General features: G+C 42.1%; 1 long non-coding RNA gene across 1 annotated transcript; it reads left to right on the top strand.

Annotated features, from left to right (window-relative positions):
* The first annotated feature begins 13,237 nt into the window (after positions 1–13,237).
* Positions 13,238–23,474, top strand: LOC134477925 (uncharacterized). Its single transcript, XR_010050240.1, has 4 exons — positions 13,238–13,641; positions 14,803–16,649; positions 19,021–19,155; positions 21,069–23,474. It is a non-coding gene; the product is annotated as an uncharacterized LOC134477925 (long non-coding RNA).
* Positions 23,475–24,576: the final 1,102 nt, after the last annotated feature.

Genomic DNA, 24,576 nt, shown 5'->3' with positions numbered 1-24,576 from the left:
ATTTGTACAGGTACTCCCAGCTAAGAGGCTGCCTTCAATCTCACAGGAGACTTTGGACTTAGACTTTTCAGCATTGCTGAACCTGTTAGGACTTTGGCAACTCTGAGAGATGGATTAATTTTTTTGCATAAAAGGTTATGCGTAAGTCTTTGGGGAGCGCAGGGGTGGAACATTATGGCTTATGTCTAGGTATCCCTCCAAGGCCACATGTCGTCACAGGTGGAACTCTTTCGGGCACGGTTGGTTGAATCTAGAGTATGTGATTAATTTAGGGTGCCGTGCTAGGATCAAGGACACTACAATTAAGGGTCTGAGTGCTACCCACCCTCAGTAGCCTGGATAAAATATAAGGCATAGAAAGAGCTGTGGTTGTCTCTTGTTTTGCTGTCTTCTTCCTGCCAGAGTTGTTTCTTCTCTGCAATGCTTATTTGCCATGTGCCACTCTGCTTTGGGGCAAGCTGATTATGGGATTGAAACCTCTAAAAAGTGTGAGCTAAATAAATTTTCTCTCCATTAACTAGTGGGTGTTGGACATTTTGTCTCAGCAGTGAGAGGAAAGTAACTCAGATGCCCCCTCAGGCTAGGCCTTGCCCAGGGCCTTGAGCACAGGGCAAACTTAAGGCATACAGGAGCAAGGCAAAGCACTCCTGCTCTAAGCACAGTAAACATCTCTCTCCCACCCACACCATAAATGTGGCCCAGGGAATGTCTTCTGGCCACACTAATAAGGCCAGAAAACCTACCATTCCCACGGGAGGCAGGGAGGTGGGCAGAGGCTGGCGTGGTTTGGAAGCCACACTGCCAGCTGTGTGTCCTTCCCAGAACCACAAGGAGGAGGGCAGGAAAGGGGCCCTTGGGGTGAGATACTGCCAGAATGGGGGTGGGCTGGGGCACCAGGCCAATGCCTGAGTCAACTGGTGAATTGATTGGGAAGAAAAGGCAGAAAAACAGTTCTTTACCAATCCACATTTGGGCAGTTTCAGTGATACGTATCTTTCTTCTGATGGTCTCATCTGATATGATGTTTGGTAGATTGACCAAGATTTTTATCCTTAGGTTACAAGTGAGGAAATAGCCTCAAGAAGGCTAAGTGGTGGCTGCGGCTGAGGGGTCAGCTGGCAGCAGCAGGATTAGGTCTCAGTTCTCTTCCTGTTGTTCTGGCCAATGTGTGCACTCCTGAGCATTTGAGCAGCACAAGCTTCCTTTGTGCTTTGTAGGCAAGTGACCTATTTACTTATAAGTAGGCTTATCACAGAGCAGCCTTTAATGGATTTACCTCCTTTTTAAAAAGAGGAGTTAATTTCTTCTTCTCCCAAGACACATGCATAATGGATGAAATTATTATTTCATCGGTATAATTCTGTTTTAGTTTTGTGCACAGGGTACTAGCTGCATCGACTTATATGAAAAAGATTCCTGGTAGGGAGGAATGTCTCCCAGTGTCCCCTGATGGGGCACAGTGGAGCCAGGAAGTGCCTTCTGGAATTCCTCATTTCTATATATATTCTGGCTGCATTAGTTCAAGGAGCCTGGGCTTTCTTCATTCCTTCCTGTTATGGGTTAGGTCTAAAACACCCCTGTAAAGTCTCACGTGTTGGAAGATGACTGGATCACGGGAGCACTCATCAGTGGGTTCATCCATTGGTAGCTAAATGTGCTGTTGGGTGGCAGGCGTGGTGGTTGGAGGTGGGTCACTGGGGATGTGACCTGGAGAGGCCTGTTCCGGTCCCCAACTCTGTGTTTCACTGCTTCTTGGGTGTCATAGGATGAGTAGCACTCTTCTGCCAACCATGGACTGAATCCAACTGTGAACCAAAATAAATTTCTTTAAATTGTGGGTGTTGAGTATTTTGTCCTAGTAACAAGAAAGTGACTAATACACCTTTTTTGCAAACTGTACGAGGCACAGGGAAGTTGGATTTCAAGAAGTGTATGGCACTCAGGGTAAGGCAAACTAGATTAATGGGAATTTATTTGAAGGAAGAAAGGTTAGGGGCAGGTACTCCTATTCATTAACAGAAGTGAATGATGAAAGATCAGGGCAATCCTCATGTTGGATGAGAAGAGCTTCCACTGAGGACAGAGACAAGTGCAGGGCTGACTAGGAAGTTACCTAGATGCCAATCTATATACAAGAATGTTCGGGAATAGTGCAGATTAGTTAAGGTTTCCATATGATGCCTTTCATGACTGGCTAAATGTGAGTTGATTTTCCTCCGCCTAAAGTAGGATGTGTGCCAGAGTAAAAATTTAAGACCTGCGCTACCATTTTGAGTATCTTTGCAACAAACACAAGTAAATGGCATGTCCTAGTGCTCTGTAGCATCAACCCCAAGGCCATCTCCTGTTGAGAGTTGTGGGGAGGTGGCAATTACAGTAATTGGATATTTTGAAACTCAGTGATACATGACCTGGTACTGTGTGTTGGGAATAAGTGATTTATTATCTACATCTTTACGAGGTTCAGTATACTTCTCACATGCTTTCTGGTTCTAAGGACAACGGTAATAAATCCTTCATCATTAAGCATAGAAAAGTACACAGTTTTTATTAATAAAACCAGTTTCCCTTTGATTCTATCAAATGCATGTTGAATGAATATTTAGAATATTGATTTAGAAGTTCGCCAAATTGTTCACTGCTCACCTATGCATAAGGGTAGGTCAACCCATTTTCCCAACTAAACATGTAAAATTGAAAGGATTAATTTGCTGATGTTTATAGAGGAAAGAATCACAAAAGTTAGTACAAATCCGATGAACAAAGGCAATGAAAATCCTACTGCTTTGATTGGCATGTGCCCCCCCTCCCCCATGGCTGGAAAGCTGTGGCTGGAGATGTAAATGGGGGAACTGACACTTTGGAAATTTGATGGCTCTCAGGACCCTGAAAGGAGTCAAAATCAAGCCTGGTGATGGAATTTTGGGGTTGTTTCTGGTTTTATAGTGGGTGTATGAACTCAGTCAAGATTGTATAATTTCTACTGACAATAATGAGAGTCAATGTGTGTTTGTTATACAAATGGAAAAGTCAATTTAAGGAAAGAAAGTAAAGAAGTATCATCTTGGCTAGATTTAGGTGAAGCTAGGATGTAACAGGAGATGTCAGAAAATGAGAAAACGAAGATAAACGAGGATGAGCCAGAAGTCTGGGAGCACACGTGGAGGAGCCCTCGTCTGCCTCCCCTGTTTGCTCAGGAGCTAACTTAGGGAGCACTGTTTATGCGAGGTGATTCTCTGTGCTGCTGTGGAATCCCGTGGCTCCTTGGAGACACCAAGAAAAACACAAAGCCTAATGATTATCGATACATTATCTCCCCGTGTTGAACACGGGCTTTATTATTTGTAGTAAATGTCCACGTTTTCCTTTGTTTTTTATAGCTCATTAAATGCATTTTCAAATCAAGAATATTCTCAAAAGCCTTCGCAGTCTGGGATTGTTTATGGAGCAAAATCGCAGCTTCTGGATTTGCCATTTAATGATACATTTGCAGAAAGCCCAGAATTTTTGTAGGAAACAGGTGTTAGCTCCATATATGATTCACCACTCCATTAAGAGTCTACCTTTCCCTTGAAACAATTCCTCATGCTATATGGCACAAGGACACTAACATGGTCATTTATTTTAAATTAACTTAAAGCTGGGCTGGAAAACACAGCCCCCGGTTGATGGTAAAATTAGTCCAGCAAGGTCGCTTTTGGGACTGTTAACAGTAAAGCCATCTTTATAGGTTAGGTTTTTCATGCCAAGCTGCTGTGACTACATGAAAGGTAAATGCTTGGCACTCAGCAAAGTGGATGTTTGACCAATAGGCTTTATGGCCCGTACTTCTCAAAAGTCCATTTTATTTTTTTCTTTTTCCCTTTATTTGCAGTTGGGACGTGTGGAAAACAGACCCTTCGAGCCGAAAAACAGTCAAAGGTCTCCCTGTTTCAAGGGCAAAATATAAACAAACACACTGGTCATCTGTTTCCAAATTTTCCCAGTTGTTATTGCCTACATTGCAGCTGTCTGATCTCACTACAGGGACAGGTTCTGCCTCCCACTGGGGCTCCTTCTTAGCAGAGTGAGCCAGCTGATGAGCCTGCAGCTCCCACTCTTTAAGGATTTTTGACCTTCCTGGATCTCTGTACTGTAGTTTGCAGAGCACGGGCTACATGCGCTGCAACCTGGTTCCTTTGCTTCTGGCCCATCTGGTCCCAGCGACGTGTCTTTCTGTATGGCAATGCTGGCTTTTGTGGCTTTGGTGCATCGTTGCTGAGTTTGCCCCTTGTTTATCAGTCTTTCTCCCAGAGTTTGCTTCCTTTCGGTTTCTAATTCTTAGTTCAACCGCATAGCAGTGAGCTTGAATAGTGTCAGACAAGGCAGAACATCGCGGGACCTTGTTCCTATAGCTCTGCCTCCTCTCTGAGGTTGTGGTGCTTCGCTTTGTTATTAGAGCCACTGATGGAGAGTTTAGATCTTCCTCCAACCCTCCGTCCCTTCTTCCCTCCCCTCCCCTTGACTCTTCTTTCTGTCTTTGCCAAGTCTTGCTAGGTTGCTCATGCTGGCTTCAAGCTGTGTCAAGTAACTTTCCTGGGACCATCCTCAGTTATAGGAAAATACCAGACTAGAATTAGGTCTCTTGACTCAAACACTTGTGTTCCTTCTGTTAACAAGGTTAAATAAAGAGCCTCCCTTTGCCTCAGCCTCCCAAGTAATTGGGATTACAGGCATGCAGTGCTGTACCTGTTTGATTTTAATTTTTTAAGAAAATAAAAAATGAGGGCTCTCACCATGTTGCCCACACTGGTCTTGTGGGATCAAATGATTTTCCTGCTTCAGCCTCCCAAGTAGCTGGGACTACAGGCCTGCACTACCTTGCCAAATTACAGAAATTGTTTTTGATGAGTAAAACATACATTTATTTAGAAGCACTGTGAATTCAGAGAAATTTTAGACTTTTTGTGTTTTCTCAGTGGATTTTACCCTCTCAATTGCTGTTGTGTTCCAGTTGGAAACCACTGATTTAATCCTACAGGGCACAGGAAGCAGCACAGCCACGGAGAGTCCAGATCCTCACCATGGCTAATTAAAAGGCTCAGTAAAATTGCCCGCAGACAAGCTTTGACACCAGCATTGCTGGCCTGTCTGCTGTTGTTGATATCTGTAGGAATGAGAAAGATTCTTTCAGCACACATGTGGTTTGGTATAATCTGACTCCTTGGTACCAGCAGGTCCCAACCTTGAGCCTGATTCAGTGAGTGTGTAGTGAGACCTAGCCTGGGGGTATTCTGAGCTCCTCAGGGCAGTTGTAAGGCTCCTAATGGTAGAGTGTGGCATAGTCAGAAATGATGTGATGTGCCACTGTATGCCTTGTGTTTCGATAACTGCCCATTCAGATAGCTCCAGCTGATTCTTGCCAGAACTCCCAAGTCAGTGACTTTCCATGTCTGTGGACCAATTTCCTAATCTCTGAAAAGGATGGATTAATTTTAAGAAATCAACTCCATAGTTGGATCGTTATAAGTTTGCAGATGAGGATACTGGAGCCCAGAGGTGTGTGAAACAACTTTCCTGGGATGGTTCTCAGTTATGAAAAAATACTGGAGTAGAATTAGGTCTCTTGACTTAAAGACTTGTGTTCATTCTATTAACAAGGCTACTTAAAGACCCTCGGGCTGCGTGAACATTTGCCAGACTTCTTTACAATTCCTCGCACCCTCCCTCAGACCTCTCTGTGTTCCAGGACTTTCAGAGGATGCTCTGAAGTCTGTGAACATGAGTCTAGAAGCCTACACTCATTCAGGGAATGCCACGTACATATTCTTCTTATGAGCACAGGCTGTGGACCAGGTGAAGGGCCCTTCGGGAAGATATGGTAGCGTTTTCCCATGGACATAGCAAAGGAGTAGGAGCTGGGGAGTGGGTTGTTTTATTCTGTAGAACATTGATTTACTGAACACCTATTTAACTGCATATCAGAGTTTTGGAGATGCAAACACATATGAGATTTCTGCCTTTGCTGATTTGTGAGGAAGCCAGACACTTGCACGGACAACTATAAAAACCAATAAGCAAGGTAGCTGTGAAGATACACGTGGTGAATTGGAGAGTTCATTGTCCTTCTTCTGAGCCTGTGCCAGCCAACCCACAAAGGTACCTAAAGCTAAATCCATGCTTTCTTGGTTATCTTTGCAGGAGGGTGGCTGTGTGAACAGCATTGCTGATAGGATGGAACGACTAGGTAGATGGTACCTGGAAAATTTTTATCTTTTTTTTTTGATGAAAAGAGAAGGAAAGTCATCTTTAATGCTATTTATTTCCACTCTTCATATCTTGAATATGATTATGGTGCCTAGGGGGTCAACCATCATTTTGGGATCCATGAGTCAAGGAGCACACTGGGAAAGCCAAGACATTTGAGGAGATGTTAAGCCTGACAATCCGTGCACTGACCCAGTGAAAGTGTTGGCTACTGCAGATATTTTGGAATACGAGAAAATCAAATCATGGCTTATCTGAGGTACTGAAAATTAGAATTTCTGTTATTTGCAGCAACATATATTCTCAACAGACATGTGGTATAAGTGAAGTATGCAGGGGGAAGTTTCTATCTTTAGAGGACAACAGTGGAAAGTATTGGTTAAGACATGGACTTAGCATCAGATAGAATTTTGCTGCATTACTTTCCTTGAGAAATGAGACCCTGGCTAAGTCATGTATCTCCCTGAGCTTCATTTTCTGCAATTGCAAAAGAGGGATAATATTACCAATCTCTGAGTTATGCAAGGATTAATTGGTCAAAAACACTCACTATAGTGCCTCACCCATGAAAAATGCCCAACTCATAGTTCATAGGATTAGTGTCTTTCTTGAATTCTTACAGAAATTCCTGTGGAGACCCTATGTATTTCTCAAAGACCTGACAAGCCTCACTGTTTGTGAGTAGTAGATGCTTAAGGAAGTTTTGTTGAGTAAGAGACCTAGCATCTAATGTGTAAGAGTTTCTGCACAAGTATGATTCGGGAAGCAGGTCCTGAATGGGTCTTTGTTGTGGGTGCTGTTAGGCACCACCCACATCTTCCTTCCTCTTTCAGGGCTGAGGCACTCATTCCCCAGCTGCTGAGAGTGTAGGCAGCTGATGGCTCTCACATGAGTACTCTGAGAATTGTGCTCAGCAGAAGAGAAACATCTCACCCAAGATCACACCCTTTTCCTGAAGACAGCCTACATCCAATGACTGGTCAACACATGGCTCAAAAAGCAGACCCTTGCAGTGGGTCCAGAGAACTCTAAAGGCTCATTCTAGTTCCAGAGCTCCTGCAAGTCCCTTGGAGGTCTTTGTTGCAACTGTGTGCAGTTGCTTTCTCTGCCTGTTCCTGCTTTTTTTTTTCCCGCCAGGTGTGCTGACACTGACAGTACTTCCCAGTAGTCTTTTGGCAGGCAAATTTGTCCATTTCCTTGGGAAAGACTGTGATTATCTGTCTGATCCCTTTGTGCATGCAGAAATGTGGCAGCAGTGGCAGCATTGTTGAAAATGAAGGACTATCTGGATTCCTGGAAATTTCTAGCTTGTGGGTGTGAACATGCCTTATTATCTCTGTCCAAGATGTATTTGTTTGTTCATTAATTCCATTCAGCAAATAGTTATCAAATGCCTGTGCAGCAAGCAAGTCTTGTGCCAAATTATGCCTTCAAGAAGTTAGTGGGTGCCAGTGTGGGGACACACACCTGCAATTCCAGCACTTGGTTAGGCTTGGGCAGCAGAATTGCTGGAAGTTTGAGGTCAACCTGTGCTACATAGTGAGTACAAGGCTAACGTGAGCTAAGATACAACTGTGAAGAGTCTTATGAAGGAGGGAGGCATGAGAAAATTCTTTCTTAAGGACATGATGTTTTGGCTAAGAGCTGAGAGATCAAATGGGGCAGGGAAGAATATTCTAGCAGAGTTGAGTATCAGGATCCAAAAGGAGGTGATGTGGCCAGAGTGAACTGAGTGAGGGTTGTATGCTGGATGTTTGTGCTTCTCTCCTGATATTTCCTCCCTTGTGGGAGTAACTTTGTCAGCTGTAAGAACAGCTGTGGCCTTTTTCTACTCCTCAGTCACTTTTTTTGAGATAGCATATGAGTGGCCAGTTTAATGTCTTCCTTTCCTCTTGAGGAGAGAGATGCTTTTGTGGAACCTGAGATTCCTCTGGTTCTCCAGGAAGAGGTTCTAGCCTTGGATCAGCCTTTCTGTCCCTGGGGCAGAACAGTCTGCTCAATTGGGGGTCCAGAGGATGGAAGCACAGCATACGGACTCAGGCAGCATCTCTTCAACCAGCCTTGATTGCCAACAAGACTGTGGTCTCCATCTGCTTACTCCTTTGTCCTGTTTCTCCATTATCCAGAATTTGGGTGGGAAAGAAGGGTGCTATTTATGGGGACCTCAAAAATTCCTCAGTATAAGTTGGGACCACAGGTACAGTCAAGGCCAAACCAGAGAGACTTAGTTTTGTCAAGGTTTGGAGTTCATTCTATGAACCTGGGAAGTCTTTGAAGGGTTTGTATGTAGGAGAGATACCTGATCCAGCCTGCGTTTTGAGAAAGCCTTTTGCTGCTCTGCAGGGTAGAGCTGGGGTGCATCTTGCCCTCTGTTCTCTGGCTCCAAACAGATGACCCGAGGTATTGAGTCAGGTATCCAGGACAGGCAGAGTGGTAGCAGGATCCTAGCTCAGAGGGAGAAAGTCAGATGCAGCTCCTCCTCCAGCCTGGGCTACTGGGACATCCGGGGTTCCCTCTACCCATCTCAGAATCTCCATGAGATGCTGATATTTACACAGGGCTTACTTTGAACAGTGAGTAATGGCCTCATATTTTTAGTTGTTTGTTCTGAAAAAAAGAAAAGGTAAAATTTGGTTTAAGGTAAATAAATGCAGTTTAGATGACAGAAGACACATTGGCAACAATTCATTTTATTTGTACATGGTATCTGTCTCTAGATTTATTGGTGAGGTAGGATAAATATAAATATTTGCAGAAGATGGAGAAGGAAAGAGAACAGTGTAGCTTGGCCATGAGCTTGTTGGGAAAGGAGAGAAAGAAATAATGGTCATCTGTGATCAGAGCTTGAAGGGAACAGAGGGCTGAGAAGGAACAAACAAGGGGTCCAGGAAGGCTCCCTGAAAGAGTGATTCGTAAGCAGAAACCTAGAGGATAAGAGGCCATGAGCCAGTGAGTGAAGTGTGGTAAGGGATGCGTGGAGAAAGTGAAGGACTGTGATCCTGAACCCGAGAAAGGAGCTGGGGTGGAGCAAGATGAGGGCCAGGTTAAACCAAGCTGAGGAGTAACACGGGAATGTGTTGGAGCAGCACCTGACTTAGCCAGAAGAGACTGGGGCTGGTCTTGGGAACTTCTAGATCTTTGGAACTAGGAATTCTGCAGGCCGACAAGGTGCAAAGACTGCCTAAGGACAGCGGGTGTGAAAAGACACGCTGTGGGCTAGCCACATTCTTCAGGAAACTCGCACCACAGCCTCCGGCTCTGCTTATGTTCCCTCATTCCGTGTTTTCTTTCCCATGTGTTTGTCCATGGGGAGGATGTGTCCGGGTGTTTTCATTGGAAATAAAGGTCAGGTTGTTTTATTTACTGCTCTGGCTATGAAAAGCCCTTAGTGCTGGACCAGGTTTGGCAGAATGCAACCAGAACTGTCCCCAGGATATTTATTTCCGGAGTCTGTTTACTCTATGTGGATTCCAAGGGACGCGTTGCACTGGTGCAGAGATGAGCTCATGTTTGGAAGTTGATCTAAGCAGCAGAAAGCTCTGAGGATCACACTGAGCTCAGGAAATCCAGAGCCAGAGCACAGAGAAATTGAGGATAAGGAGAGCTCCTGAATAAGTCAGATTAGATATGAAACATTTGGGCTTCAGTTTGTGCTCCTGGAAAGATCCCCTCTTCCTCTCCCTCCGTACTTCCTGACTCAGCACTCCAAGGCCAGGCCTTAAAGTAGCAGTGATTGCAGATAATCCTGCACCGAGAGTCACTTCCCATCACTCCCCACTTCCTGAAAGTGACTCAGCATGGGAGGCCATTTCTCTGTAGTATGATTGGCACCCAAAAGGTCTCTCGAAGGCTCAGTGTGCTGAAGACTTGTTTGTGGATGGGCTTATGGAAAGTGATCAGATCATGAGAGCTTGAACCTCAGTGAATCTGGGCAGCAAAGAAAGAGGAAGTTGGGCTTAGTTGAAGGAAGTAGGTGAGGGAAGTGTGACCTTGGAGACTATGTCTTGTCCCCAGCCCTTCTCTCTGGCTCTTTTCTACTCTCTTGGCTTCTGCTGCCATAAGATGAGTGACTTTTCTCTACCATATCTTTCTACCATGATGTTCTTTCTCACTTCTTCCCCACGTGAATGAATGGCCAAACATGGGGTGAAACCTCTGAAATTATGAGCCCAAATAAACCTTTAGGTGAGTCTTCCAGGTATTTTGTTATAGTAACGGAAAACTGACTAATACATTGTGCTACTTCTCCTCTTGTGATATTCATAGGTCTTTCTTTGACTCTTTTCAGCCCTCCAAACCTGCCCATTTACTTATGAGTTGTCATTAGGAAGACCCGTCATGGTCTTGGAATTTTTATTTATTTATTTTGTTTTTTTGCAGCCCACGCAAGTGCAGGAATTTTACCTCTCTTATTTTCCTATCTCGGGCCTGGAGGCAGGCTTTCTTGCTTTTCCTTGACACCACCAGACTTTTGTTCTTCCCACCTCTGAAGCCCTCCAGCACTTTTGAAACACAAGTCATGGGACTTTACCACCTACTTTTGCTTTTGCACCACCTTCCTTTCTCCTCTTCATGCCCTCATTTATTAATAATTTTAGCACTTTCAGTTCAGTGTTTGCACTTCCATGCTTGTCATTATTTTCAATATTCTGAATATTGCAAAGTTGAGTTATTCGATATTTGGCCTCATTGTTGCAAAGATCTTATTCTTGGATCCACATCAGCCTTTTCTCCCTCCCACCCACACCTCCACTGCATTTCACAAGCATCTTCCATCAACTCCTGTTCTGGCCTGGGACTGCAGGCATGTGCCACTCATGCCTGGCTTTACTGTTGCTCTTATTTGTGAGAAATTGACTGCTAGAGACAATAATTTGACTTTGATTCACTCAGTTACTCTTCAATTAATTCTGATCTCTTCTTGTGTTAGTGTTCAAGATTCTAGCTACAAACAAGCAAAGTTGCTGTCTTCCTGGACCTCAAGATTTCTCAGAAGATCAAATATCCTTCTCTTTTTTTTTTTTTTGTGGTTTGTTTGTTTCTCTTTTTTTTCCAGGAAAAGTCCTCCCTTTTATTTTATTTTATTTATTTATTTTGGTACCAGGGATCGAACTCACGACTTTGCGCTTGCCAGGCAGGTGCTTACACCACTGAGCTAAATCCCTAGCCCAGTTTGCTCATTCCTCTAGAATATAGTCTGAGTGGAAGGAGAGATGAGTAACACAGGAGGATGGTTAGAGGTTGGGGACTGAGTAGAAAAAGAGGGAAGTGAGGCAAAGAAGAAAACCTGGAGAGTTCAGTAGCCTATGAGCCAAGGGAAGGATGCTTCAAGAAGGAAGGAGTGATGGGTTGGAATCTCCCTGGAAGGTGAGATAAGGACTCAGACTTTCCCACTGGATGCGCATTTTAGACACAGAGTTTTGGTGGAGTAATGAGCTCTGAAATCCGATGAGTGGACCTAGGAAATGGGCCAGGTAGGCCTGAGAATATGAGAAGAGTTGGCCTCAAGAAAATTTATGTTGGAGATGATTTCTGAATCCCAGGGACGAAGGAAGAGGGGTGGGTGACTGTGTCTGGGACGTGACATTGTATAGGAGAACTCTGTTAGAGGAAATGGACCCAAGTTCCTATGGCTGACACCCTGAGTGGATCTGTATGCTAAGCTAGACTCAGAGTTGGCTGTGGGGAGTTGGAAGATTGAAATTAGTAGCGTGAAACAAATTTGGAGTTTCTGGGCTGGGAGATTTTAAGAAGAAGGAACAGAAAACTGAAGAAAGCAGTCAGTGCACAGCAGGAGACCAAGGCCTAAAACTCATCAAAGATGGCTAAAATGACCTAAAAACAAGAACAAATAAATTTCAGTTCCATGTTAACAGCTATATGTTGTGGCCATATGACCCTCTTCTATGTTAAGCTCTAGGCTTGTTTGGGTGTTGGCAACATTCTGGTTTTCACAGATGGTTTAGGGTAGGGTTGAGAAGATTTATTAAGTTAATCTTTTTAGAATTCATCTTCCTTCAACTCAGAATATATACACATGTGCACAGCTCCCACAGATGCCCAGCACACACACACACACACAGATATGTTGTTTTGTGAAACAATATTTGTCCCTACTTTGTGTTATACAGTTAAAAACCAAATATGACCATATTCTTATTGAAATAAGCAGTTTCAAATAAATACAATTATATAATTTCAAATAACCAAAGATGTTATGTGTACTGGGATTATAGGCACATGCTACCACAAAAGTTGTGCTTAACTTTGTAAATTGATCGTCCTTAAGACACTGTGGACAAAGCTTCAAATATATCTGGTGAAGTGTTGGTGATGTTCTTTTTTGTTTTTAATCCAATTAAGGTTGAAAATTTACTTCATCTAAATGGGTGGCTGTGGATGATAATTGTAGTGTCATTTTTCCATTTAACTGCAGAAATTTTCACTCTATCTTAATCCAAAATAACATGGACGTGTTTTATAGTCATTGTTCAATGCAAATGACTAACCTGCAACAATTCATTCCCTTCTTTGGACAGAACTGAGTTATACTCGATTATTGAATCAGGGTTTGGAAAAGAAAAGAGATTTGTAATCTAAACATATTTCTTTAGTGTTTCAATTTTCTTTTGGAAAGTTAAACATTTTAAAAATTGAGGCAGACAGAAGTTAGAACAACAGCTCTGATTCTATTTCTGTTGGACTCTACTTATTAGTCTGTTCTCTTTGATGTATTATTGCAACATTACTGGGAAATCTTTTGAAAATCTATATTGAGTACTTGATTTTTTTCTTGATGATTTCACTCAGTTCATTAGGAAAGTTAAAAATATGAGCTAACATACTGACTTTATGAATAAACATCTTTGAAACAGTTGTCAAATGATACTACTTTTCAGTCAGAAAGGTACACTCCCATTTTAGATTTTGTATATTGTGCTTAGCACTTTCCTTTGTAACAACCAATAAACTTTCATCAACTCTAATTTCCGAATAAGATATTTTCAAACAGCTGTTCGGTTTAGTGAGTTTCCTTTAATAAAATTAACAACATGGACTGTTTTTCTATTTCTTTTTGAGATTTGGTATGTTATCTTTGGCTGCCTATGCCAAGACATATAAAAAACATTATGGCGGACCATGTGGGGCCCAGGGAAAGAGAAGCCAGTCCGCTGTTCCCATGAGTCAGCAGAGGCCATGCTGGGTCTGGAAGGAGCATGTCAAGAAGTGTGGTCTTCCCGTGAGCTGCACAAACCAGGCGGGGCCCAGGAAGAGAGAAGGCAGATTGCTTTTCTCCCATAAGTCTACTAGCAACAGGGCTGAGAATCAAGATCCTCTAACCGCATGCCAAAGGAAACTGGCTGATTCAGACAGGATCGGTTGACAGCAACTGAGGTATAAAAACAACTAAATGCTTCTATTGTTTGATTGACTTTGCAGGAGTAAGGCCGGTAGTCTAAGCACTTACTAGGAGGATGACAGTGTGCAATACAGCAAATATGGGGGATTTCCTTCTGTCCTGTTTTTGAAATCCAATATTATTCTCATTGTTTTGTTCCGATTAATTGTTTTGCTTTATTCTCTTTCAATTGGTCTTATTATGTTTTGTTTTATTCAATTTTATTGTATCTGAGGAAATGGACAACTATTGTGATGATAACAAGGTGTACTGTGGTAGGACGTGTTGTCCTTTTTGAAGTTACGTTTCACTTTCACTGCTTCGTTTTGATTGACTTTATTCTGTTCTTGGATTATATTCTCAAAATAAAATTAAAAAACATTAATATTAGCTTGTATTTATATCCTCTATACAGAATTCTAGTTTGGGTCACCCTGACTTGCCTATCAAAGGTCACCTTCCTGCCCACAAGTTCTCTGTGTCTAGGCTCTCTGGCACCCAGGACCCCTTGGCTGGATATGGTGGTGGTGGGGTTCACCTGTTCAGAGGGCAGACTTTCAGGAGGACACAGTGTTCCCTGAAGACACAATACTCTCTGCTTTGGGACAGCAGTATGCCAGAGCTTACCCTTGGCTGGCGCTGCTGTATCTCCTTTCTCCCCCATGTCTCTCTGGCTGAAGTCCAGGATTCCCCACTGAGGAGATCTGTAATGCCTGGGGCTCCAGGCTAAGGCTCAGGACATTCAGTGGCCCTCCACTGGGAGCAGATCCTTCCCTTGCCAGCACAGACAGCGGGACATGGGTAGGCTGTCCCCTACTCTCCTGTGTTTGAGAAAACAATAGGGGAGTGCCTGGTCTGTGTGAGCTGCTGTATACCTCTCTCTTCCCTGAGTCTCACAGTCTGTAGCTCTCTGCCTGCAAGCCTTGTGTTGCCGAGGGCTTGTGGTTTTCAGCTGCTCTCTCCTAGAGGCAGGGAGCTTCCTTTGCCAACGTTGAATGATGGGCAGTGGTCCGGATACCACAGAGACAGGGGTGTTTGGGAGGTGTTTGGGAGGATGGTGGCGGAGGGAGGGACAGTGTGTGCTCCTGTTGCTGGCACTAATGTTCTCCCCCTGTGGCTCTGATTGCAATTGTTCTACTCTGGATTTTCTCTTCCAGGTGGCAAAGAGAGCAGGCAGGGAGCCTGTCCACGTCTGGCTGCTGCTTTTAGGATATTAGAACTGCTCCCAGTATGGTACGTTAACTGATGAAGGAGGTAAGGGGTGCTGCCAGCTAGTGGTAACCGTGCTTTCCTCTCTCAGCCATCCTGGTATTGGGTTCAATCTAGTGATTTCTCCTTTAGTTCAATTTTCCATGTCTAGGTATGTTTGCCTCCTCTGTTTCAGAATACACGACCTGCCTTGTCTGTCAGCTTATCTGCCAGCTTCCCTCATCACCACCATCTCTAGTTGGCCATGATAATAACACCAATATTGTACACTTGTTTAATTTTATCACTATTTAGTTCAGTTGTATGATACTCCATGAATTATGTTACCACACACTTGACATAAACGAAAAGTGTTGCTTCTTTTATAATATCAGTGTCCTCAAATTAGGTCTCCAAATCTATACTTGCTTAGATATTTTGTACAATCATACTGTTTTCACTAAGAGGAAGAGCTTAATTTTATGTTGATTTATCATTAAAAATTACACATACTATATCCTTAAATAAGGAAAGAATAGTATTCTTAGGAACTGTGTGATTGATTTTGTCTCTTACCACTCAGTATATAACTACATATGAGAATGATTTTCTTATTTATTTATTTATTAGTCTTTTTGAGACAGGCTCTTGCGATGCAGTTTGAGCTGGCCTTGAGCTCACTTTGTAACCCAGGCTTGTCTCAAACTCTCAATGATCCTCCTGCCTCAGCCTCCTAAATGCTGGGATTACAGGCATGTGCCATTGTGCTTGGCTGACTTTCTTATTTTACATATACACTATATGCAGCAGGCTTTTTTCTGTGGGCTTCATATGTATTATCTTCACAGTGCCATGGACTAATGATCATTATTCTTATTTTCTAGATAAGGAAATGAACTGGAGAGGATAAAGTAATTTGTTCAAAGTCTCATAGTCTGTAGGAGGAATTCTGGAATTTGAACCCAGGCAATTAACTTCAGAGTTTTGTTTGTGACCAATATATCGGACTATTTCTCAAATTAGACATTGTGTCGATATGTTATGATTTATGTTATGAATTTTCCCCCTTACTTTAACGCATTGGAGGAACTCATCTGAAAATCCATAATTACCAAAATAAAATCCATTAGATTCTGCCATTTTCAAAGGATTTTTCATAATAGATAAAGCTTACATTTTAAATAATCTTCATTATAAAAGTTTGGCTTGACTTTAATTTTTTATAATGATACATTAAGTTAAAGTTTATTGATTAGAGCCAATATTTTGCATAATATTGTTGAACTTGCATACAAGCCTATGGAATTTGCACCTCATTCTTATTTTTGTCCTCTAATAATATAGTGTCCTCTGTTTCAATGAAAAGGTTACCACTGTTCAGTGATTTTAAAAAGACCCACTTGGTGACATCCTTTCTAGAAAAAGATCTCACCAATTTGTAATGGAAACCCAATTGAAAGTCTCTGTAATTTTGCTGACAAGGGAAATGAAAATTATGTTAATAGAAAATCAAAGTTCATCAAATTAACCTTCCTATTATGACAATGGTCAAAGTGACCATCATCACCTGAGAAATACAATGAGATGTCATTGCACAGAAGAGCAGATGTCTTGTTCCTAGCCATCATGTGCATTCATCACATGCCCATGCTGTCTCCCTTATGCGTATGGGAGCAATTGGCCACAGCATTTGCTACAACATTTCTGTTGCCAAGATTCCTGCTATGAACTTAAATATTTTTCTGCTTAATTTAAAAAATGCTGGCTTGTGACCTCCTTCGCGGACTTTATGATACCCCAAGGATGGAGCCATTGGGTAAGTGCCAGGGTGGAGAGAAATTGGTATTCATGAGATATAGAGTCAAGAATAGGAATTACAGGAAGTTTGGTGGAGTCGCACAATGAGTACAGAAGTGACCCTTTGAGAAGTTTCAAGAGGTGAGACCTTGAGAAGTTTCAAGAACCCCCAGCAGGGCACTGGCACTTCCCAGTGTGTGCATGGAAGTTTGAGCTGATTGTTTCCCATGGACCCCATTGCTGTTGACTGGTACTCACTTGAACACAGTAGCAGTAGAGTGAAGTGATCCAGAGAATGAGTCTTGTGAATGATTGCAGGGTTAAAATCTTTGTTCTGCCATGTGGAGATGTAGGAAAGTTACTTAACCTATATTTAGGACTCCGTTTTCTCATTTGTAAAATGAAAATGATGATAGCATTGCACTCAGAGCCCTACACATTATTCTATACTAGCCATTTAAAAATACTTAGAATAGTGTTGTGAACATGGTATGAGTGGTTGAAAACCAGCTTTATAAATAATTGCCAAGGGAAGGTGTGCCTAGCCCAATACAGGGTTGTTATAAATGCTCTCTGAGGGCATCTCCTCTGGGTGAAAGGTGCTTCCCAGAATTAAGTTACTCGGAATCACTGTGATTCCCCATTGGATCTATTCTGGGAGTCCACTATTGCTGGAGAACTTGGTATTTGGAGACTACATTTTAATATGATGGAGTTTGGGTGATACAATTTCATCAGAGATGTTGGATCAGGCCAGAGAAGATCAATCAGCATGCCTCTCTGAATAGCAAGGGTCAAGGAGGGTCTTTAGGGACTCAGTAGAGAGCAAACAAAGCCATTTTCTTTATATTTAACACTATTCTTAATCCTTCCCTTCTGATGTCAGCCGTGTATGGGGTTTTCCCACACTGACCAATCTTCTGCCAGATGTCTTGCACTTTAATTCAAAACTGATACTATTATTAGCGTCAGAATCCATGTTAAAGTTCAGTCCTTCAAGACCATCCTGTTCCCTTCAGATGCCAGCCACAAATACAGGCTGTGGCTTGCTCTCTATAAATCAGGGATACCTTCCTCAGCCTTGATGGTTAGCTATGATGGATCAGGGTTAAGGATACGTTACATCTACAGTGCATTATAGAGGGTCAAGTAAAGGATGTGGAGGAGCAGGCTGAATGGAAGATCTGATAAAGGGAGCAGATAAAGAGGAACATGGGGTGCAGTCTGGGATGACTCTGAGTTTAGAACCTATTGTCCTGGTGGAGTTGGGATGTGCCACTTCCCTGACTTCATCACTAACCCAGAAGTTTTCCTGTCCTTTGGGCTTTTATGGAGGTTTCCTTGGCCATTGGTGATGCATACGATCTCCAGCCTTTCTCCTCTTCCCAGAAGAGGGAGAGTGGCCAGGGGGAATTGGGATTGAAAGTTCCAGCCCTGATCCTGAGACTACCTAGGACCCCTAGGTGTCAGTCATCTCATTAGCATGCAGAAGGCACCTCGCTTCTGAGATTCCCTGGCTTTTAGAAGCAGTGTCTGGGAAAGGGAAGGAGATGTTTTTCATCATGTCACGGTCGGCATCGCATATGGATGTTCCCGTCCAAACCTGACAGAGAACTCGAGGCTTTGTTTTCTATTTCCCAGTAAGAAAGAACTTGACATAGGGAGAACAGTAGTCTGCAGGTAACAGTTAGAGGGATCGTAGAGTCAACAAGAAGCCACAGAGGAAGCATAGAAGAGCAAGGCTGTTGGAAGGGAGGTGCAGCTAGAGAAGCTGTGTGGGTTTAGGCAGGGGAGGAAAGTGGGAGCTTGGTCAGGCTGATGTAGAGATGATCTGTGTCAAGAAATGAGAGGAGCAAGAGCTATTACAGCATCTGCATGGAGTCCAGGGGAGGGCTCTTTCTTTGTTACACTCTGTCTGCTGGGACCCTTGTCATTATCCTAGTCTTGCTGATTTTTATCTCTGGCTCATGGAAATAGTCTATTCCATGTGTTTCTCAAATTTGCACCTTTCCAGAATTTAGGGAATTTTGGTACTGAGAGGAGGTGGCCCCTGTTTTCCTCTTTCCTCTGAGGTTTGGTGAATGGAATGCAGGCTGTAGAGACACCAGTTCCAGGAATTCCAGGGGGTAGGGTGCTGTAATGCACCCCAGGGGCTGCAGCAGTACCTGCAGCTCAAGGCCTCACTTACTAGCTGTGGAATGTTGCACCAGGCCCGGGAGCTCTTGGTGCCTCAGCTTCCTCCTCTACAGCATGAGGCCACTAACAGAGTTTACCTCGGGGCTGTGGTGAGGGTTCTGTGAAAAAGCACAGGTCTGGCATGCACATGTCAAGTTTGTAGTGCGTGCAAGCTGCTTATTTATGGCCACTGTTGTTATTCTTGGTGGTCCTAGATATGATCGCACTGCCCTGATGCTGAGTTCAGCAGGGACTTGGAAGAAGAACCAGCATCCAGGGTAATACTGAAGTTGTCTTTGGAAGAAAAGAAATGAAATGAGAGCTGCAAGATCTGATGGTCAGGCAGCCAGGTAAGAGTAACAGCAGCAGACACATCCATCTTACACAAGTGACCCTTTGTTAAGCTCTCTGCTGGCGATTTCTCCTCAAACACCGAGGCTGTTATTACAAGGGCTTCTCATAGCACACAGCGCTGCCAAGGCCAGGCGTATGCAGCCAGCTTCCCCAGCTGTGGGCTGGCCAGCTCCCAGCTCATCTACCGGCCAGGTACTCAGCAGTGGAAGGGCCAGAAGGCCAGCGTGAGGGGTGGATCTTGGTGGCAGACACAGAAACATGTAAAAAAGTGCTTCTTTTTAAAAGTTCCTACTTTAAAGATTGGAGTTGGGAGTCCCTAAAGACAGGAGGACAGTGAACCGCAAAGGTAGTGGCCATTTAGGTTTCTAAAATGAATTTTTGCTCCATGGAAATAAACTATTTGTTAGATGGCTTCTATGCACATGGAAGATTAATCAAGAGATTGAGATCTTTGTATAATTAAAGTCCTTTGTAGGGATCAAAGAAGCGTTGAGTGCAGAGGCTCTAACGCACAGAGACTTTGGGCGTGCACATTCCAGAGATCTTGGAGATAACTAGAGGGTTGGCTTTTTCTAGAATTAAAATGAAATTGAAGAAAAATCAGGGAACAAAGCCAGAGAGATAGCTCAGTGGCTCAGTGCTTTTCTGGCAAATGCAAGGTCCTCAGTTCAATTCCAAGTTAAAAAAAAAATCAGAAAGCAGCAAACCAAACCTACATCCAAGGCTGACTGATCCCAGATTATCCCGCTGCAGTTGGACAGGGTGTAAATGTGTGGCAGGATGCCCTCCCACAGGCTCTGTGATGTGGCTCAGGGAGGAAGGAAGGGTACTGCACCCCCAAATCCAACTGTCCCAGGCCCATTCCTCTGACTCAGTGCCTGTTTAGGTGTTCTGTCCAGGAAACAGGAAGCTGCCAGGCCAACCAGGACCTTGAGGACAGATGGGAAACCCCATCCAAGAAACACAGCCCCAGAAGCCCTCTGTTAAGAAAAAGAATAAGCCACCCAGCTTATGTGGTCCAAGGCTGCTTTTCAGCTTCTCTGAGGTCTCATTTTGCTCTGTGGTGACCGTGGCTGGTGGGCGCCTGGCACTGCCTCCTGGTCCTGGGTGGCCAGACCTGCACCTGGAGAGGCTGGTTCCCTTCAGTTTCCTGCGGGAGCCCAACATGGTGCTGCTTCTCCATACCCATGCTGTGCATTGGCTCTGCCTTTGCAGCCCTTTACATTTAACTGTGAGAAGGCAACAGCTGTGCCCTTGGTGTTGCTCGCCTGGACAACACAAAGTGTGGCAAGTTCCTAACTGGACTCCCTCCTCTTTCTTAGCCCATCTTGCACACCGCAGTTACTGTTCTAGAGCACAGATCTGCTCATACCGGCCAAGCACCGAAATCCACAGTGCCTCAGCACAGCTACGCATCCCTTAATCTCACTGTCTCCACCTCTCCCTGTTTCTGCTCTCTCATCCCCTAATCTGTCTCAACGCTGTCATGCTGTTGATAGTCACAAACGCCATTGCATTTTCCTGCTTTGTACTTTTGCTTCTCTGATTCCTTCTCCTTCACTATTTCCCCAGCTTCCAATGATCTCAGATGCCTTCTCTTGGGTGAAATCTGCTCACTTCCCCCAAACAGAGCTAGCTGACTAATCTCTTTGCCTCCACAGAATTTCGCTGCTGTTTCCATTTGAATATTTTCTTCTGCTTTGCATTTGAGTTTGTTGCTTGCTGTATATCTCTCCCCGCACTGTAATGTCCTTTAAGTTAGACTTTGCCTTATTCACCTCAGTGTCTACTGAAAATATTGCTTTGCTTGATGGAATAGATGCTTAATCTTTCTCTGTTAAATTCAGCAGGGTCAAAGGCAGCGTGCTTCTTTTTCAACTCAAATGCCTTTGGCTTTCTGTATTTTCAGATCGTGCTATGGGTGTGGAGTCTCCAAGTTCTTGGATAAATACATTCTTGCTGTTGGAGTGATAAGTGGTCAGTTATTCACATTCAACTCATGTTCAAATTGGTAGATCTATCGAAAAAACAACACAGAAGTTGGATTTGGGTGAGGACATGAAATTGACCCTTGACCAACCTGGATGAACTCAAGGTTAAACTAAGCATCATGCCTCTTGTGCACCTGGGATTGAAGCTCCATCCAAACTCAAAAGCAGAAGAGCTCAAGAAGAGCTCAGGCCACACACATCCCTTTCTCGGTTTCTGTCTCTTTGAACAGGCAAATAGTATTTATAATTGTTGACTCCTGCCAACTTTTCCTTCACTCTCAAATATTTAAATAATGTGTGTATGTATGCATAGGTTATATTTTGCATACATTGAGTTATACTTTAATTCCTGCAACATGCTTTTATTTTCATCATGATGCTATGTCTTAGGAAAACGTTCAGCCCATGTTGATGTCTCATTATTTTTATAGGCCACATATAATTTACAGTATGGGTGTATCATAAAATTTTACTATTTTTTACAAATACAAGATTCTTGAATGACAGTTATTTTCTCTTGTTTTGTTAAAAATGTCATTAAACTGACTTCTGGTTTCCATTATGGCTGCTGGGTTTCAGCTGTCAGCTGAGTGGATGGGTGGGAAGTCGTCTGTCTTGTCTCCTTGTTGTTACTACATTTGCCCTGATATATAAGGGCATGAATTTTTTTAAAATTTATTCTACCTCAGAAACTGTGTATCTTGAATCTATGGGTTACTGCCTTTCAACATTATTAGGAAATTTCTTGGCTATTATCTTTTCAAGTATTTCCTTTGCCATCTTTCCTTTCCTTCTAGAAATCAGATTAGATACATGTTAAATCTGCAATCTGTGCCTCTTATTAATTTATTTATGTTTCCCATATGTTGTCTCTTTGCAATTCTTCATTGTGTGTAGCTACTTTTTAAAGGAGGGTTCTACCATTTTACTAACTATCTCTTGTTGGGTCTATTGCATTGAGTCTGTCTGTTGAGCTTCAAATCTAACTATAATATTTTCAACATCTAGAAATTTTTTTTGGTCCTCTGTAAATCTTCTTGATTGTTTTTATAGTTTCTTATCTATTGCACATATTTTTCAAGTTTATAGTTTCCTCCTCTGGTTATAGAGTAAACATGGCTATTTTTATAATTAAATTATTTTGATAATTAGTTATTTTTTTGTTGTTTCAGAGGCTTCTCTCTCTTGGTGGCGGGTTTTCTTGTGTGCTTAGTGAATTTTTACATAGAAAAGTTTATGTTCTTGGTGCGTGTGTTCATGTGTGTGTGTATGCACGTGTGTATGTTTGTGTGTATACATGAACTTACTTGAATAAGAATGAAGGTGATGGATTCATCTGTGATTATTTTTACCTTTGCAATGCATCTGAAAACCTTACCGACTCACAACAATTTCAAGCCAAATACTTGTTTTGAGTTTAATAAATAAACCTATATAACTTCATTCGTTTTTAATTGACAAATACCAACTGCATTTATTTAACACATGAAACATGTTGCCTTGAAATATATACACACTGTGGAACGATCCAGAGCTTTTTTAGGCCCTTCATTTGGGCAATAAATCTGTGGAGAGGAACAGCTTGTGAGTATAATTTGAGGCTTTTTTGGTTTTCTTCTTCTAAAACTGTAACCCTTTGGGGCCCTTTTACGGAAGGAGAACGTTCTGCTTTTGGTTGATCTTGGCATTCTTCAAACTACACAAATGAGACAAATAAAGGCTGTAGCTCTGGAAGATGCCCTTATGGGGTGAGCCAGCTTCTGTGTTCATCAGTAATTGTCTAGTTTTAGTAATTTTTTAATTGTTCTGTGGCTTCTTTTGCCTTTAAGATATGTTTAGTGCTGTTTCTCTGGCATTTTAGTTGTTGTGAGTGGGCTTCTTGGTCTGGAAACTCAGCCATCTATGCTACCCTTCCACAATTAATTCAACCATCTCATTTCCACTGGAAATTCAATTTTTCCTCTAATTTTTTTTCCTATTATAAATCTGCCACACTGAATATATGTCTTTGCCCACATGTGAGTATGCCTCTCAGGTAGATGACTATAATTGGAAGTGCTGGGTGGAAGAGTAGGTGTATTTTAATTTAATTTTGATGCAGGAAGGCATTACTAATTTGTCATCCCCAGAATAGTGTATGAGAATGTTCTTTTCCACAACCTCTCACCAGCACTAGATTTTCATACTTAAGTATTTATGCAAATATCATGGATAAAGACATATAGTTGTTTTAACTTAGGGTTCTTGTTCATTAATGAGCTTTATTATCTTTTAATTTCTTTATTTAGCATTTGTATTTTTCATTTTTTTGAAATGTCTATTTATATACCTTGTCCTACTTTTTGAAAAAAAAATCAGATTGTTGTTATCTTACCTATATAGAGGATTTCTTTCCATAATCTGGATATTAATCCTTTGTCTCCATATTTGTTGCATTTTTTTCAAAAAATGCACATTAACTTTTGATGTTTTTCAAACTCCATAGTTTTCAAAAAGAATTTCAGTACTCCAATGTTTCATTTTCTTTCTTTATGGCTTTTGAGTTTTGCATTTTGTTCCTAATAGCTTTATAGCTTTGTTTGTTGTGTTTAACTGTTTGGTAAACTTAGGTTTAATTTTTGTAAATGGTGCAACATAAGAACATAAATATGAATATGAATTGGTAATTAGGTACCATTTTTGTTTCACCAAAGACTTGGAAAAACACAGCCACTTATTTTATATTAAATTTCCATGTGTACATTAGATTGTGTCTGACTTTTTCTTTGATCTTGTCTGTTCTTGTTCCAAAATCCTATTTTAAATTATCTTATCTTTATAGCCTATTTTGAAAACTCAGAAAGTTTCCCTTGATTGTTTTTTTCCAAAATTTGCTTTACTATTCTAATGTGTTCTTTTTTCTAAATAAAATCAACTTAAGTAGGATAACAAATCCTTTTGCAATCTTTTTTTTTTTTTTTAAACTAGGCATTGAGCTCACGACCCTATTCTTGCTAGGCAGGCGCTTGTGCTGCTGAGCTAAATCCCCACCCCTGTTTTTGCAATCTGGATAGTAATGACATTGATTTATATTTAGTGTGAAAGGAATTGAAATCTTCATAATAGTAAACATTTTAAGATCATGATTTAATCTGGGCTTTAAAAAAGTCCTTCAATTACTTTAACAAAAGCTTCCTGTATGTTGTTCCTGTTATCTTTTAAAGATACTTTACATGCGACTGTACTGAATGGGATATTCATTTTTTTTTTTAATTGGTACTGGGGATTGAACTCACGACTGCCTGCTTGCAAGGCAGGTGCTTATGCCGCTGAGCTAAATCCCCAGCCCCAGGATATTCATTTTTACGATGTCTTATAATTGTTTAATTCTGGAAGAAGAGGGATTTTGTTGATCATGTATCCAACATCTTTGGTTAATTCATCATT

Source organism: Cavia porcellus, unplaced genomic scaffold (assembly GCF_034190915.1).
Source record: "Cavia porcellus strain 051 isolate PalLab524CR breed Dunkin Hartley unplaced genomic scaffold, mCavPor4.1 scaffold_10, whole genome shotgun sequence".
NCBI lineage: Eukaryota > Metazoa > Chordata > Mammalia > Rodentia > Caviidae > Cavia > Cavia porcellus.
Note: the sequence above shows the minus strand (reverse complement) of the source record. Positions and strands in the feature narration are given on the sequence as shown.